General features: G+C 44.7%; 1 pseudogene; it reads left to right on the top strand.

Annotated features, from left to right (window-relative positions):
• Nucleotides 1-122: 122 nt before the first annotated feature.
• On the top strand, nucleotides 123-17,581 carry LOC140193357 (uncharacterized; annotated as a pseudogene).
• The last annotated feature ends 1,307 nt before the right edge of the window (nucleotides 17,582-18,888 follow it).

The raw sequence follows: 18,888 nt of genomic DNA, 5'->3' as shown, positions 1-18,888 counted from the left end.
TGCAGAAACTTTCAATGGCACTGTGATTAGCTTGAACACTGAGGCGTAACACTCTTCGCCCTCGCTGAAGCACCGATCGAATGCGCAGGCGTCAGGGTTGCGGCCGCTCCCGAATATCACGCATGCGCAGTACACAAAAGGCCTCGGATCTCGCTGCCGGTGAGTGTTTCTCCGTGCGCCCGTTTTCACTACCGACTGAGGGGCAATTGCTGTGACTCCCGGAAACTGTGCCCCGCGATCCCGGGACAGTCCTGTTCTCTTCCCCCTCTCTCAGCCCCACGATCCCTGCACGGAACCCGGGGAGCTTCGGCTGATGAGGGAATGGGAGCCGATGGATCTCTCAGACAGAGCTGAGCTCCAGCTATCAAAGGGTTAGGAACTCGGAGAAAGGGAACAAAATCTTTTACATCGCCAGTTCTGATAATCACCTTTATTTTACCTCCAATCACAAACAAGAGACATTCTGCAGATGCTGGAAACCCAAGCAACACACACAAAATGCCGGAATTCTGCGTTAGTACACTTTTCCACAGATGCTGCCTGGCCTGCTGAGTTCCTCCAGCATTTTGTGTGTGTTGCTTGTTTCACCTCCTCTTGTTCCGGACCTTTCTACCCGTGAGGACATGTTTTGACCCATTCACTCTGTGAAGATAATGATATCAAACACCATTGCCCTGGGCAACAAATAGCTTTCACATCACAAATGTGACTACTGCGCTTCCCTTTATATTCACTGGCATTACTGCACCATCAATCAGTTCACCACAGTCAGTCATTTGGCGGAGACTTCAGGGGAAATATTTATGTACAATACAGAAACTGTGTGTATTGCGGTGATGCAAAAGCTTCTGTATACTTCCAACAAATCCTCAAAACAATGTATAACTTCCTTGTTTATGCTTAGAGCCTTTTTCAGGTGTATAAGATGATGAGGGGCATTGATCGTGTGGATAGCCAGAGGCTTTTTCCAGGGCTGAAATGGCTCACATGAGGGGCATAGTTTTGAGCTGCTTGGAAATAGATACCGAAGGGATGGCAGGGGTAAGTTTTTTACACAGAGAGTGATGGGTGTGTGGAATGCACTGCCAGCAGTGGTGGTCGAGGCAGATACAATAGGGTCGTTTAACAGCCTGTTAGATAGGTACATGGAGCTTAGAAAAATAGAGGTCTGTGTGCTAGGGAAATTCTAGGCAGTTTCTAGGTAAGTTTCATGGTTGGCAAAACATTGGGCTGAATGGCCTGGAATATGCTGTAGATTTCTATGTTCTATGTTGAACAGTGAAATAACTGGCTATCCTACAATCCTCTGATAACTCTCCCGGCACAAAGGATGATTTAATTATCTCTGCTAGGGCCCTGACGATTTCTGCACTTGCCTCCTGTAGGGTCCGAGGGAGCACCTTGTCATGCCCTGGAGATTTATCCACCCTAATCTGCCTCAGGATAGCAAACATCTCCTCTTCATTAATCTGTACAGGGTCCATGATTTTAATGCCGCTTTTCCACACCCTCACTGACACTGTGTCCATCTCCTGAGTAAATAAGATGAAAAAAATATTTAAGATCTCCCCCATCTGCTTTGGTTCCACACGTGGATTGCCATTCCAGTCTTCCAGAGGACCAACTTTGTGCCTTGCAATCCTTTTTCTCTCAATCTATCTCTAGAATCCGTGAGGCTTATCCTTCGTCTTTTCTGTGAGGGCAATCTCATGCTTTCTTTTAGCCATCCTGACTTATTTCTTCCTTGTTCTCTTGCATTTCTTATACTCCATAAGAATCTACCTGCCTATCCCTGTTATGCAACTCCATTTTGTGCTTCACCAGGTTCTCAATATCTCTTGAAAACCAAGAGATACAGTTTCCAACTTTACCTTTTATTCTGACAAGCACATACCCGCCTTGTACTTTCAAAATTTTGCTTTGAAGGCCTCCCATTTACCAAGCACACCTTTGCCATAAAGCAGCCTGTCACAATCCACAGTTGCCAGATCCTAGTGTCATAATTCCAGTGTTGTTCCATGCCGTGAACACATCTGCCTTTCCTACGCTGCTCCCTGTATTGAAATATACAGGGCTCAGCATATTCACTGCGCCATGCTCAACGTTTTTCATTCCTGACTTTGTCTGAGGACTGAACAACATCTGTCTCCACAACCCCTCTACTATCTGTTCTGTTATTCAGGCTCCCATTCCCCTTGCAACTTTAATTTAAATAACCCCTTCCCCCAGCTCCCACCATGCAACTCCATCACCCCTTTGTGCTTCTTCTCCCAGGTCAATAAAAAGGAGGTGCATACCAGGTACAGGCAGATAGGAACAAATGGGGTACTTATGAAATACAGGAAATTCAAGTTAAAATAAAAGAAGGCATGAGGTTGCCCCAGCAGACAAGATTTAGGAGACTCCTCAGGGATTCTGCAGACATGTTAAGAGCAAAAAGATTGCAAGGGGAAAGTTAATCCGCTGGAAGATCAGAATGATAATCCATATGAGGAGACCAAGTAGATGGGGGAGATAGGTTTTTTGCATCCGTATTTGCACAGGAGTTGGACACAGTCTATAGAAGTGAGGCAAAGCAGCATCAACTTCATGGACCCTGTACAGATTACAGAGGTGGAGGTGTTTGCTGTCTTAAGGCACATTACCGTGGATAAATCACCAGGGCCTGACAGGTTGTTCCCTAGGACTCTGCGGAAGACAAGTGCAGAAGTTGTCGGGGCCCAAGCACAGATATATAAATCAACCTTAGTGACAGGTGAGGTACTGGAGGATTGGAGGACAGCCAATGTTGTTCTGCTGTCCAAGAAAGGCTCTAAAAATAAACCAAGAAATTGTACTTTGGTGAGCTTGACATCAGTAGGGGAAGGTTATTGAAATGTATGTGCAGGAACCAGATATATAAGTATTTGGAGAGATGTGGACTGATTAAGGATAGACAGCATGGCGTTGTGCATGGTAGGTCATGTCTAACCAATCTTATAGAGTCTCTCGAGGAAGTTATCTGGAAAGTGGACGAAGGCAAGGCAGTGGATGTTGTCTACATGGACTTTAGCAAGGCACTTGACAGAGTCTCATATGGGAGGTTGGTCAAGAAGGTTCAGTCACTCAGCATTCAAGATGAGATAGTAAATTGAATGAGACACTGTCTTTGGGAGAAGCCAGACTGTGGTAGCAGATGGTTGCCTCTCTGACTGGAGGCCTGTGACTAGTGGTGTGCCTCAGGGATCAGTGCTGGATCTGTTGTTTGTCATCTATATCAGTAATCTTGATGATAACATGGTTAGCTGGATCAGCAAAGTTGTGGCTGACTCCGAGATTGGTGGTGCAGTGGACAGTGAGGAAGACTATCATGGCTTGCAGTGCGATCTGGACCAGCTGGGAAAATGGTTTGAGAAATGGAAAATGGAATTTAATGGAGACAAGTGTGAGGTGTTGCACTTTGGTAGGACCTACCAAGGGAGGACTTTCACAGTGACTGTTCAGGCATGGAGGAGTGTTGTAGAAGAAAGGGATCTGGGAATACACGTCCTTAATTCGCTGAAAGTGGTGTCACAGTTAGATACGGACAGAAAGAAAGATTTCAGCCCATTGGCCTTCATGAACCAAAGTAGTGACAATGGTAGATCTTTATACTTTATCCTTCATTGTTGCCAAACAATTGGAACTAGAACGCACAATCATCACAGCGATATTTGATTCTGCGCTTCACACTCCCTGGATTACACATATTAAATATTAAAAATAGTTAAAATTAGTAGATATTAAAAATTTAAATTATAAATCATAAATAGAAAATAGAAAAATGGGAAGTAAGGTAGTACAAAAAAAACGAGAGACAGGTCCGGATATTTGGAGGGTCCGGCCCAGATTCGGGTCAGGATCCGTTCAGCAGTCGTATCACAGTTGGAAAAGAGCTGTTCCCAAAACTGCTCGGGGTCGGGAGATTACCTGGCAGAGGAAAGTCAAAGCGGTGACAAGGGATTTGTTAGTTCAGGAATTTAAACTAGCAGAGGTCTAATATTCTAGTGGTAAGTTTGGCTTGTGCGAGTGTGGGGAGTCGGGGGTGTTGGTTAAACACAGTTGGAAAGAAACTGTTCCCAAATCTGGCCGTACGAGTCTTCAAGCTCCTGAACCTTCTCCCGGAGGGAAGAGGGACGAAAAGTGTGTTGGCTGGGTGGGTCGTGTCCTTGATTATCCTGGCAGCACTGCTCCGGCAGTGTGCGGTGTAAAGTGAGTCCAAGGACGGAAGATTGGTTTGTGTGATGCACTGCGCCGTGTTCACGATCTTCTGCAGCTTCTTTCGGTCTTATGGATGTTGACTTGCAGAAGATATTGGTGAGGCCTAATGTGGAGTCTTGTTTGCACTTGAGGTCACCTACCTACAGGAAAGATGTAAAAGAGGTTGAAAGAGTTCTGAGAAAATTCACAAGGATGCTGCCAGATCTGGAGGACTTGGGTTATTGGGAAAGATTGAACAGATCAGGACTTTATTGCTTGGAATGTGGAAGATTGAGGGGAGATTTGATTGTGATAGAGGGGCATAGATAGGGTAAATGCAAGCTGGCTTTCTCCACTGGGATTGGGTGGGGCTACAACCAGAAGCCATGGGTTAAGTGTGAAAGGTGAAACGGTAGGGGAACATGAGGGGAAACTTCTTCACACAGACCGTCATCCAGGTGTGGAATGAGCAGCCAGCACACCCGGTGCCTGCAAGCTCAAGTTGAACATTTCAGAGGTTTGTACAGGTACCTGGATGGTAGGGGTATGGCAGTAGAAAGTTTAAGTAGCTCGGCACCAACTAGATGGGCCAAAGGGCCTGTTTCTGTATTGTATTATTCTATGACTGTGACAAGAACCTGAAATAATACAAAAACTCACTTTAAGTCCTTTTACTAGCTGTGCGGACCAACCATTCATCTCAGCAGGAATTGTTTATATGGTGTTAAAACTGTGGCACTTTAAGTTAGTAATACATAAAAGAAAATTCCAGCTGCACGTTAACAAAGGCTATTCGTGTGAGAGTGTTTCAGTTACTGTGGGGCCAGGCACCCATGCAGCTCAGTGGGAACAGAGAATAATACCAATGGAGAGAGTCAAGCTGAGCCAGGTCACAGATTGGGGATGGTAGAAACATAGAAAAAAAACTACCCCACAACACAGGCTCTTTGTCCCACAAAGCTGTGCCGAATATGTCCATACCTGAGAAATTACCTCTAATTTTCTGAGCTCCATATACCTGTCCAGGAGTCTCTTAAAAGACCCTATTGTATCCACCTCTGCCACCGTTGCTGGCAGCCCATTCCACACACTCAGCACTCTCTGCGTAAAAAAACATACCCCTCACATCTCCTCTGAACCCATTCTCATAGAGACAAGAAGAACATCAGAGAATTTGATGATCATTCCAGATGGCAGCACTGTGCCCAGTTAGAAGATGATATCTCTCTCCAACTTGGGTTGAACCTCACTGCAACAGTGTGATGTCAGATCACACCTTGACAACTCAAGTGATCTCATCTGAAATGTTGTCCTTCACCCATTGATGAATTTTGTAAATCTTTTTACAGGTTAAAAATGACAGGGAATTTGTCTATGGGAATCTCAAACACAACACGCCAGTTTTGCTGTCTCTGTCCAGATATTTAAGAAGTGGAAGCAAGGGATTCACTCGATCATCCTTCCTGCTCAGACTGTGGGGAAGGATTCACTCGATCATCTGACTGACTGGCACGCTCGTCATTTTACACAGGGGTGAACCCATTCACCTGCTCAGACAGTGGGAATGGATTCAGTCAGTAATCTCAACTGAAGGTACATCAGCAAGTTCACACTGTGCAAGTCCATTCCCTGTTCGTGTTTGCTCTTTTGTTTGCCCTCTCTTTGGCTTTTATTTTGGCTTTGGCTTCTCATTTCAGCCAGGATTTTGTCCTCCTGCCTTTCCACAGCCTATACTTCTTTGGGATGTATCTATCACTCAGCTCCGGAATTGCTCCCAGAAACTCCAGCCATTGCTGCTCCGTTGTCACTCTTACCGTATCCCTTCCAAACAAGTTTGGCCAGCTTCTCTGTCATAGAAACATGGAGTAGTTCAGTACGGAAACAGCCTATTTGGCCCATCTAGTCAATGCTGAAAAACATTTAAGCTGTCTAAAGCAACCACCTGCTCTGGGACCATTGCCCTCCGTACCCCTACCATCCAGGCTCCCATCCAAACCTCTTCGAAATGGTGAAACCGAGCTCATATTCACCACTTGTGCTGGCATTTCATTCCACACTCTCATGACCATTTCAGTAAAGAGATTTTCCAAATGTTCCCGTTAAATTTTCACCCATGACCTCTGGTTGTCATCCCACCCAACCTCAGTGGAAAGAGCTGCTTGCATTAACCCTATCTATACCCTCATAATTTTGTATACTTCTAACAAATCTTCAATGTATGATTTCCTTGTTTATGTTTAGAGCCTTTTTTAGACGTATAAGATGATGAGGGGCATTGATCTTGTGGATAGCCAGAGGCTTTTTCCCAGGGCTGAAATGGATAACAAAAGGGGCCATAGTTTTAAAGTGCTTGGAAATAAATACCAAGGGGATGTCAGGGGTAAGTTTTTTACACAGAGAGTTCTGGGTGCGTGGAATGCACTGCCAGCTATTTGTGTGAGAGTGTTTCAGTTACTGTGGGGCCAGGAACCCGTGCAGCTCAGTGGGAACAGGGAATAATACCAATGGAGAGAATCAAACTGAGCCAGGTCAGAGATTGGAGATGGCAGAAATTCCCCATTCTTATAGAGACAGGAAGAGCATCAGAGAGTTTGATGGTCATTCCAGATACCAGCACTGTGCCCAGTTAGAAGATGATTTCTCTCTTCAACTTGGGTTGAACTCACTGTAACAGTGTGATGTCAGATCACACCTTGACAAATCAAGTGATCTCATCTGAAATGTTGACCTACATCCATTGATGAATTTTGTAAATAATTTTACAGGTTAAACAGGACAAGGAATTTGTCTACAGAAATCTCGAGCACAAGACGCCAGTTTTGCTGTCTCTGTCCAGATATTTAAGAAGTGGAGCAAGGAATTCACTCGATCATCCTTCCTGCTCAGACTGTGGGGAGGGATTCACTCGATCATCTGACCGACTGGCATGCCCATCACTTCACAGGGGGGAACCCATTCATCTGCTCAGACAGTGGGAATGAATTCAGTCGGTCATTTCAACTGAAGGTACATCAGCAAGTTCACACTGGGACAAGGCCATCCACCTGTTCTGTATATGAGAAGGGATTCAGTCGGTCTTCCCACCTATGGACACACCAGTCAGTTCACACTGGGCAGATGTTGGTAATCTGCTGAATTTGTGGGGTAGGATTCACTCGGTCATCTGACCTAATGGCTCACCAGCGAGTTCACACTGGAGAGCAGCTGTTCACCTGCTCAGACTGTGGGAAGGGATTCACTCGGTCATCCGCCCTACTGAGACACCAGTCAGTTCACACCGGGGAGCGGCCGTTCACCTGCCTGGACTGTGGGAAGGGATTTACTTGCTCATCTAAACTGAAGGTACATCAGAGAGTTCACACTGGAGAGAGGCCATTCACCTGCTCAGACTGTGGGAAGGGATTCAGTTCGTCATCTCAACTGAAGATACATCAGCGATTTCACACTGGGGAGCGGCCGTTCACCTGCTCGGACTGTGGGAAGGGATTCACTTCGTCATCTGAACTGAAGGGACATCAGCGATTTCACACCGGTGAGAAGCCGTTCACCTGCTCAGACTGTGGGAAGGGATTCACTCGGTCATCCGACCTACTGGTACACACGTCAGTTCATACTGGGGAGAGGCCGTTCAAATGCTCAGACTGTGGGAAGGGATTCACTCAGTCATCTAAACTGAAGGTACATCAGAGAGTTCACACTGGGGAGAGGCCGTTCACCTGCTCAGTGTGTGGGAAGGGATTCACTTGGTCATCCAACCTGAAGGCACACCAGCGAGTTCACACTGGGGAGCTGCCGTTCACCTGCTCAGACTGTGGGAAGGGATTCACATACTCATCTCATCTGAAGGGACATCAGCGAGTTCACACTGGGGAGAGGCCGTTCACCTGCTCAGACTGTGGGAAGGGATTCAGTCGGTCATCCCACCTACTTGTACACAAGTCAGTTCACACTGGGGAGAGGCAGTTCACCTGCTCAGTGTGTGGGAAGGGATTCACTCAGTCATCTCAACTGAAGGGACACCAGTCAGTTCACACTGGGGAGAGGCCGTTTACCTGCTCAGACTGTGGGAAAGGATTCACTCGGTCATTCCACCTACTGAGACACCAGCGACTTCACACTGGGGAGAGGCCGTTCACCTGCTCAGACTTTGGGAAGAGATTCTCTCAGCCAAATCAACCAAATGTGCATGACTGAGTTCACACTGGGGAGAGGCCGTTCCCCTGCTGTGTATGTGGGAAAGGATTCACTCAGTCATCTAACCTTATGTAACTCTCGCTTCAGCTAGCAGCTTAATATAGGGGGTGATAGCCCCCCAGCCCGGCCAAACTTAAGAAATCTCGTTTGGGTGGATGCTGCGTGATGTCTCCTCTGTTACAAATCGGTACCACAAAATAACAAATGGTAAACAATATCTGATTAAACGATTGAACTTTATAATTCTTACTTTGACTGAGGCTGAGGAACTGGTGTAGGGGACAGGGTTTCAGATTTCAGGATCATTGGGATCTCTTCTGGGGCAGGTGGGACCTGTACAAGAGAGACGGGTTACACCTGAACTACAAGGGGACTGGTATCCTTGCGGGGAGGTTTGTTCGTGCTATTGGGGAGGGTTTAAGCTCGATTTGCAGGGGGATGGGAACCAGAGTGCCAGAGCAGATAGTGGAGCGGGGGTGAAAATAAATGATGTTAAAAGCTCATGCAAAGCCACAATTAGAAGGGTTGTGAATAGTGGAAATAATCTCCTGAGGTGTGTCTATTTCAATACAAGGAGTATTGTGTGGAAGGCAGACGAGCTGAGGGCGTGGATTGACACATGGAATGACGACATTATAGCCATTAGTGAAACTTGGCTGCAGGAGGGATCGGACTGGCAGCTTAATGTTCCAGGGTTCTGATGTTTCAGACGTGATAGAGGCAGAGGAATGAAAGGGGGTGGGGGGTGCAGGTGGTAGCATTGCTAGTCAGGAAAATGTTACAGCAGTGCTCAGGCAGGACAGATTAGAGGGCTTGTCTATTGAGGCCATATGGGTGGAGCTGGGAAACAAGAAAGGTATGGCCACATAAATGGGGTTGTATTATAGACCACCCAATAGTCAACGAGAATTGGAGGAGCATATCTGCAGAGAGATAGACAACTGCAGGAAGCAAAAATTAGTGATAGTAGGGGATTTTAATTTTCCACATACTGATTGGGTCTCCCATACTGTTAAAGGTCTAGACAGGTTAGAGCTTGTAATATGTGTTCTGGAAAGTTTTCTAAATCAATATATGGAGGTACCAACTAGAGAGGATGCAATATTAGATCTCCCATTCGGAAATGAGTTAGGACTGGCGACGGAAGTGTGTATAGGGGAGCACTTTGGTTCCAGTGATCATAACGCCAGTAGTTTCAACTTGATCATTGATAAAGATAGATCTGGTACTCGGTTTGAGGTTCTAAACTGGAAAAAGGTGAAATTTGAAGAAATGAGAAAGGATCCAAAAAGCATGGATTGGGACAGTTTGTTCTCTGGCAAGGATGTGATTGGTAAGTGGGAAGCCTTCAAAGGAGAAATTTTTGAGAGTGCAGAGTTTATATGTTCCTGTCAGGATTAAAGGCAAAGTGAATAGGAATAAGGAACCTTGGTTGTCAAGGGATATTGGAGCTCTGATAAAGAAGAAGAGAGAGTTGTATGACACGTATAGGAAACAGGGAGCAAATAAGGTGCTAGAGGAGTATAAAAAGTGCAAAAAAAAAACTAAGAAAGAAATCAGGAGGGCTAAAAGAAGACATGAGGTTGCCTTGGCAGTCAAGCTGAAGGATAATCCAAAGAGCTTTTACAGGTATATTAAGAGTGAAAGGATTGTAAGGGATAAAATTGGTCCTCTTGAAGATCAGAGTAGTCGGCTATGTGTGAAGCCAAAAGAAATGGGGGAGATCTTAAATGGTTTTTTTGCGTCTGTATTTACTAAGAAAACTGGCATGAAGTCTATCGAATTAAGGGAAACAAGTAGTGAGATCATGGAAACTGTACAGATTGAAAAGGAGGAGGTGCTTGCTATCTTGAGGCAAATTAGAGTAGATAAATCCCCAGAACCTGACAGGGTGTTCCCTCTGATCTTGAAGTTGACTAGTGTTGAAATTGCAGGGGCCCTGGCAGATATATTTAAAATGTCGGTATCTACGGGTGAGGTGCCGGAGGATTGGAGGATGGCTCATGTTGTTCTGTTGTTTAAAAAAGGATCTAAAAGTAATCTGGAAAATTATAGGCCGGTAAGTTTGACGACAGTAGTAGGTAAGTTATTGGAAGGAGTACTAAAAGATAGGATCTACAAGTATTTGGATAGACAGGGACTTATTAGGGAGAGTCAACATGGCTTTGTGCGTGGTAGGTCATGTTTAACCAATCTGTTAGAGTTTTTCGAGGAGGTTACCAGGAAAGTGGATGTAGGGAAGGCAGTGGGTATTGTGTACATGGACTCCAGTAAGGCCTTTGACAAGATCCCACACGGGAGGTTAGTTAGGAAAATTCAGTCGCTAGGTATACATGGAGAGGTGGTAAATTGGATTAGACATTAGCTCAATGGAAGAAGCCAGAGAGTGGTAGGAGAGGATTGCTTCTCTGAGTGGAGGCCTGTGACTTGTGGTGTGCCACAGGGATCAGTGCTGGGTCCATTGTTATTTCTCATCTATATCAATGATCTGGATGATAATGTGCTAAATTGGTCCAGGTGCAGGTCAGTGGGACTAGGCAGAAAAATGGTTCGGCAGAGCCAAGGAGGGCCAAAAGGCCTGATTCTGTGTGGTAGTGTTCTATGGTTCTATATGGTTAGTGAAGTAAACAAAAAAAAAAGGGCCCACTCTCTCCATTCGCATCTTCTCATCTCTCCACAACAAAAGACCACGAAAATCCCTCTTCCAGACTCACAAGAAAGAACATTTCTCTCATTGGATGACCCCGCACTCCAAAACCCTGTTATCTCCAGTCATAACCTCAACATTGCTGCTACAGAGAAACCATTACCTCAGCAGTGAAACACTGCACAGAGGCCGTTACATTAGCAGTGGAACCTTACAGTATGTTACACTTGTGACACACTGCCGGGTTCACACTGGGGAGAAAGTTTCAATAAGCTGCATGCTGGATATTTGTCCATCACAGTTGCTGAATGCAATTTCGAGAGTGACTGTTGGTGCTGAACTCTGCAATTATTGCTGCTGCTCACCACATCCAGTTCTGCACCCTGGTCACTGGGCATGGGAGGAGTTTCTTCTGCTGCATATTCACCTTTAGTGGAGCTGGAGTTTAATATTCTGGATCTGAGACAAATAAATCAGTTTAATTTAAACTCTGTCTCTGGTACTTGGTGAATTTATAACACACCTAGTGTACAGTAGAGAATCAATTCAGGCCAGCTGGACCCTGCCAGTGATTCAGTTCCATGACGGTCAATTTAAATCCTGCCCTGTTGTTCATCTCTCGCTCTCCCTGTGCTTATGGGTTCCGAACAGTCACCACTCTGTGGGTGAAGAGGTTTCCCTTGAATTTTCTGCAGACTGAAGAAGCCGAGCTGACTGCAGTTCTGTCTGAGATGTTCTTCGCCCTGAAATCTCTGGGCTGAGGAAGAATGGCATTGGTCGTTAACCTCCATAATGACGACTCATTTCCACATTGTGGGTCATTTTTCCTGCTTCTAAAGGGTTGTTAGAAAACACCACTGTCCTCTAAAGACTGAAAGCAGAATGGGAAACCATCCGTTGGATGTTCAATGGAGCAGGGTCAGAAACCAGAGGCAGGTCTGCACAGGGCAGAGTTTGGGGATCTTGACGACGGTCGGGGTAAGAATGTATGATGAGGAGAAGGGAATCAGCAGTGGGGCATGGCAACACATGACAGAGTAACAACATTTGGAAGCTGACTGAGAGAGAAAATCTTTCAGTTGTCTGACTGATCACACAAACAATGCCTGTGGTGAGGTGCTCCACTGGTTGAGGAACGTGTGTGTGGGGAATGGTTTTATCTATTGAGGGAGTTGTTCCTGCTTGTTTATCCTGTAATATTATATCCGGATGGTTATTATGGATTGTCCTATCTGAAATAATGTATTGATTATCATATAATTTGTAATATTTTGACTCTGAACTGGATCAGGCTTGAAATCTGATGCTTTTATGAAGTGATGGAGGGCCTTCATGAGTTTGTATTTTAAAGCAAGATTTTTGTGAATATTATTTGCCATTTGATTGTACCTTTGCAAGTAATCAGATTGAGTTAAACTGCTGCAGGATCCTGGAATGTGTTGGATTGTGTCTGGTTTCTCTTGGCATTTCCTGCACTTACTGCCTTGTTTTTATATGATTATGAAGACACGTAGTCCTCTTTTATTGTCATTTAGTAATGCATGCCTTAAGAAATGATACATTATTTCCTCCGGTGTGATATCACAAAACACAGGACAAACCAAGACTGAAAAAACTGACAAAACCACATAATTATAACATATAGTTACAAAGAGTGTAACAATACCATAACTTGATGAAGAAATCAGTGAGCACAGTAAAGTTCAAAGTTTCTCAAATGTCCCACATCTCACACAGACAGGAGAAGGAAGAAAAACTCTCCCTGCCATGCCGATCACAATCCGTCTCTGAGCCATCCGAAAACTTCGAGCTGTGATCAGCTCTCTGACACCGAGTACTGAGCGCCATCTCTGTCTGAACGATTCGACCTCCTCTCGGTCACCAAAAGCAGGCAAGGCCGGGGATTTTGAGGCCTACCCTCCGAAAGATTCCCGACCACACGGTAATGACAGCAGCGAATGGGCATTTCATAAATTTCTCCAGATGTTCCTCTGTGCTTTCACGTCCATTCTCCATCAAATCAGAGTTGTCCACGGCCCCTATTTAACAGATACAACATCATTTTTCACCGGAGGGCTGTGCACACGCTGGCGCGCCGCCATTTTCTCCTCCCACCGTGTTTGTGTGTATTTCATGTATTCACATTTTTTTTTCCTTTTGTTAACCAGCTTGTCCTATATTTCTGCAAAGACCCCCTCTGTTTCTGGGAAGAGGTCTCCAACTCTCAGTCAGGTGCTCGATGCTTCCTTGTCACCATCTCGTCTGCTCAGATCATTGGGATGTCTCCCATGGAGGGTCATACTCATTTCACTGGTTAATGTTTTCTTCCATAGTGATGATTCATTTTTCTGAGTTGGCCTCTCATTGAAGTTTTCTGGTCTGTATTTCTTATCACGATGGCATATACACACATGGAGTTCTGAATCCTGTTCATTTTTGATGAAAATATATACTTAGAAGTTTTATCTGACCTTTGTGTGATATTTTTTTCATGTGTGTTACTTCTCTAGCTCCTGTCCAAGGTAGTGTTAATCTAAGTGGGTTTGAGCGTAAATATCATTTCAGTTCTTATTTATCTTTAAATTTTACTGATTGAAATGGGACCAAGATATTTTTATTAAAAAAAATCAATGTTGGTATTGATGGAAGTGTTTATTGTCTTTGTTGTACTTGTTAACTATTGAACTGTTTGGCAGGTTTTTTAAGCCTTCAACTAAATTTTGTCAAAGGTTTTCCCTATTTCGCACTACCTTCTATTTTCTTTGCTTGTTGATATTCCAGATACATGGATATCAAGAGTTCCGATGAAGAGTCTTGGCCTGAAATGTTGATTCCCATCCATAGATGCTGCCTGGCATGCTGAACTCCTCCGGCAGTTTGTGTGTAGTTCTCTAGATTTCTCGCATCTGCAGATCCTCTTGTTTCCCAGATACTTGTATGTTTCTTGAAAGAACAAGCTGGAGGTGGGGTTGTGTGGCTCTATTAGTAAAATATTAAATAAAATCATTATAAAGAGGTGGCATAGGGTTGGAAGGTGTAGAATCTGTGTGTAGAATTAAGGAACAGCAAATGTCAAAAAAATAATCCCTGATGGGAATTGTATAGAGACCTCCAAACAGTAGTAAGTATGTGGGCCACAAATTACAATGGGAGATAGAAAATGCGTGCCAAAGGAGCAATGTTACAATCGTCATGGGGGATTGTCATGCAGGTGATTAGGAAAATTAGGACGGTGTTGGTCTCAAGTGGTGGAATTCCTAGAATGCCTATAAGATGCATTTTTAGAGCAGCTCATGGTTGAGCCCACTTGGGGATCAGCTATTCTGGATTGGATGTTGTAATGATGCAGAATTAATTAGGTCACTTAAGTTCAAAGAACCCTTATGGGCAAGTGATCTTAATATGATCAAATTCTCCCTGACATTGGAGAAGGAGAAGCTAAAGTCAGATGTGGAATAAAGATTATTAGAGAGGCATGAGAGGAAAATTGGTCAAAATTGATTTGAAAAGAACACAGGCAGGGATGAAAACAGAGCAGCAATGGCAGGAATTTTTGGAAGCAATTCAGAAGACACAGAATATATACAGTGGCATCCAAATGTTTGGGCACCCTGGATTACTACCCTGGAGGTTCTGCTTCTCAGCTTCCTTCTTAACTCGTGGAAATCTCTCTTCAGGACCTCCTCCTTTGTCCTATCTATGTCATTGGTACCAACATGTACCAAGACAACTGGCTGCTCACCCTCCCCCTTCAGAATATTCAGTACCTGATCCGAGACATCCCGTACCCTGGCACCTGGGAGGCAACGCACTATGCGGGTATCTCTGTCAGGCTCACAGAATCTCCTGTCCGTTACCCTGACTATGGAATCCCCGACAACTACCGCATTTCTCTTCTCCCTCCTTCTCTCCTGCACAACAGCGCCAGGCTCAGTGCCAGAGACCCCGGTCACCATGGGCGTCCCCTGTCAGGTCATCCCCTCAACAGCATCCAGAACAAGATATTTGTTGCTGATATTTGTTCCTTGGAATATAAATGATTGACGGGAGGTTTGATGGAGGTGTTTTAAAATTGTGAGGGTTATAGATGGGGTAAATGCAAGCTGCCTTTTTCCACTGAGATTGGATGAGACTACAACCAGAGGCCATGGATGAAGTGTGAAAGGTGAAATTTTAAGGGGAACATGATGGGAAACTTCTTCACACAGATGAACATCTGCATGTGGAATGAACAGCCCGCACAAGTGGTGAATGGAAGCTCAATTTCATCATTTAAGAGGTTTATGTAGGTACCTGGATGGTAGAGATATGGGAGTAGAAAGTTTAAATAGTTCAGCACAAACTTGATAGGCCGAAGGGTCTCTTTCTGTGTTGTACTTTTCTATGACTGTGACAAGAACCTAAAATAATACTAATATTCACTCTAATTCCTTTTAACAGCTGTGCAGGCATACATCTCAGTCAGAGTCATTTACATGGTGTTAAAACTGCGGCACTTTTAAATTAACAGAACATAAAAGAAAATCCCAGCAGTACGTCAACAAAGGCTATTTGTGTGAGAGTGTTTCAGTTACTGTGGAGCCAGGCACCCATGCAGCTCATTGGGAACAGGGAATAATACCAATGGAGAGTGTCAAACTGAGCCAGGTCACAGACTGGAGATGGCAGAAATGCCCCATTCTTATAGAGACAGGAAGAACATCAGAGAATTTGATGGTCATTCCAGATACCAGCACTGTGCCCAGATAGAAGATGCTTTCTCTCTCCAAGTTGGGTTGAACTTCACTGTAACAGTGTGATGCCAGATCATACCTTGACAACTCAAGTGATCTCATCTGAAATGTTTTCCTTCACCCACTGATGAATGTTGTAAATCTTTTTACAGGTTAAAAATGACAAGGAATTTGTCTACGGGAATCTTGAACACAACACACCAGTTTTGCTGTCTCTGTCCAGATATTTCACACTGGGCACTGGGCACCATTCACCTGTTCTGTGGGTGAGAAGGGATTCAGTCGGTCTTCCCACCTGTGGACACACCAGTCAGTTCACACTGGGCAGAGCCTGGTCATCTGCTGAATTTGTGGGGAAGGATTCACTCGGTCATCTGACCTAATGGCTCACCAGCGAGTTCACACCAGGGAGCGGCCGTTCATCTGCTCGGACTTTGGGAAGGGATTCACTTGGTTATCTAATCTGAAGGTACACCAGCGAGTTCACATTGGAGAAAGGCCGTTCACCTGCTGAGACTGTGGGAAGGGATTCATTTCGTCATCTAAACTGAAGGTACATCAGAGACTTCACACTGGAGAGAGGCCATTCACCTGCTCAGACTGTGGGAAGGGATTTACTTCCTCATCTCAACTGAAGGTACATCAGCACGTTCACACTGGAGAGAGGCCATTCACTTGCTCAGTCTGTGGGAAGACATTCACTTTGTCACCTCACCTACTAAGACACCAGTTAGTTCATACCGGGGCGTGGCCATTCACCTGCTCAGTCTGTGGGAAAGGATTCACTGAATTATCCTTCCTACAGAGAAACCAGTCAGTTCACACTGGGAAGTGGCAGTTCACCTGCTCAGTCTGTGGCAAGGGATTCAATCGGTCATCTCACCTCGTGACACAGCAGTCAGCCCACACAGGGGAATGGCCATTCACCTGCTCAGTCTGTGGGAAGGGATTCATTTCGTGATCTAAACTGAAGATACATCAGAGACTTCACACTGGGGGGAGGCCATTCACCTGCTCAGACTGTGGGAAGGGATTTACTATGTCATCTCATCTGAAGGTACATCAGCGAGTTCAAACTGGGGAGAGGCCGTTCTTCTGCTCAGTCTGTGGGAAGGGATTCACACGGTCATGTCAACTATAGAGACACCAGCAAGTTCACACTGGATAGAGGCTGTTCACCTGCTCACGATTTGGGAGGAGATTCTCTCAGCCAAATGAACCAAATGTGTATCATTGAGTTCACAGTGGAGAGAGGCCATTCACCTGCTCTGACTGTGGGAAGCGATTCACTTAGTCATCTAACCTTATATAATCCCCGCTTCGGCTAGCTGCTTAATATAGGGGGTGATAGTCCCTCAGCCTGGCCAAACTTAAGAAATCTTGTTTGGGTGGATGCTGCGTGATGTGTTCCCTGTTACAAATCAGTACCCCAAAATAACAAACAGTAAACTATATGTGATTAAATGATTGAGCTTTATAATTCTTACTTTGACTATATGGTTAGTGATGTAAACAAAAGAAGATAAAAGGGCTCACTCTCTCCATTCGTGTCTTCTCATCTCTCCCCGACAAAAGACTATGAAAATCTCTCTTCTAGACGCACAAGGAAGAACATTTCTGTCATTGGATAGCCCCGCACTCCAAAACCCTGTTGTCTCTAGTCGTAACCTAAACATTGCTGCTACTGAGAAACCATTACCTCAGCAGTGAAACATTGCAAAGAGGCCATTACATTAGCAGTGAAACCTTACAGCTTGTGACGCACTACCGGGTTCACACTGGGGAGAAAGTTTCAATAAGCTGCATGCTGGATGTTTGGCCATCACGGTTGCTTAATGTGATTTCGAGAGTGACTGTCGGTGCTGAACTCTGCAATTATTGCTGCTGCTCACCACACCCAGTTCTTGCCCCTGGTCACTGGGCATGGGAGGGGTTTCTTCTGCATATTCACCTTTAATGGGACTGGAGTTTAAAATTCTGGATCTGAGACAAATAAATCAGTTCTATTTTAAACTCTGTCTATTCTAAACTCTGTCTATTCTACTTAGTGAATTCATAACATGACTAGTGTACAGTAGAGAGTCAACTTAGGCTGGCTGGACCCTGCCAGTGATTCAGTTCCACAACAGTCCTTTTAAACCCTCCCCTGTTGTTCATCTCTCGCTCTCCCTGTGGGATAGGTTCCAGTCACCACTCTGTGGGTGAAGAGGTTTCCCTTGAATTTTCTGTAGACTGAAGAAGTCGAGGAGAAGCGAATCAGCAGCGGGGCGTGGCAACAAATGACAGAGTAGCAAAATTTGGAAGCTGATTGACACAGAAAATCTTTCGGTTGTCTATCTGATGACACAAACAATACCTGTGGTGAGGTGCTCCACTGGTCGAGGAGTATGTGTGTTGGGAATGATTTTATTTATTGAGGGAGTTGTTCCTGCTTGTTTATCCTGTAATATTATATCCAGATGGTTATTATGGATTATCCTATCTGTAATAATGTATTGATTATCAAATAATTTGTAAGATTTTGACTATAAAACTGGATCAGGCTTGAATTTATGGTGCCTTTATGAAGTGATGGAGGGCATTTTAAAGCAAGATTTTGGTGAATGATATTTACCACTTGATTGTACCTTTGTAATTAAACAGATTGAGTTAAACTGCTGCAGGATCCTGAAATGTATTGGATTGTGTCTGGTTTTTCTTGGCATTTTCTGCACTTACTGCCTTGTTTGTTTGTACTTCATTTACTTTTGTTTTTTTTTTTCCTTTTGTTAACCATCCTGTCCTGTACAGGTGTCTCCCGCTTTTCGAACGTTCGTTTTACGAAACCTCACTGTTACGAAAGACCTATATTAGTTCCCTGTTTTCACTAACAGAAGGTGTTTTCACTGTTACAAAAAAATCAGTGCACGAAAAAATCAGCGAGCAATAAAAGGCAGCGCGCGCCCCGAGCGGCCCCTCTCCCCCTGGATTCGGAATGGCATTCTCGCTGGCATTGCTTAAACACGTTGCATTAAGCAGCCGTTAGCGAGATGAGTTCTAAGGTGTCGGAAAAGCCTGAAAGAGCTCGTAAGGGTGTTACACTTAGCGTAAAATTAG

The sequence above is a fragment of the Mobula birostris genome, unplaced genomic scaffold (genome assembly GCF_030028105.1).
Source record: "Mobula birostris isolate sMobBir1 unplaced genomic scaffold, sMobBir1.hap1 scaffold_532, whole genome shotgun sequence".
In the NCBI taxonomy this organism is placed as follows: domain Eukaryota; kingdom Metazoa; phylum Chordata; class Chondrichthyes; order Myliobatiformes; family Myliobatidae; genus Mobula; species Mobula birostris.
The sequence above is the reverse complement of the archived record's forward strand: the minus strand, read 5'-3'. Positions and strand labels throughout refer to the sequence as shown.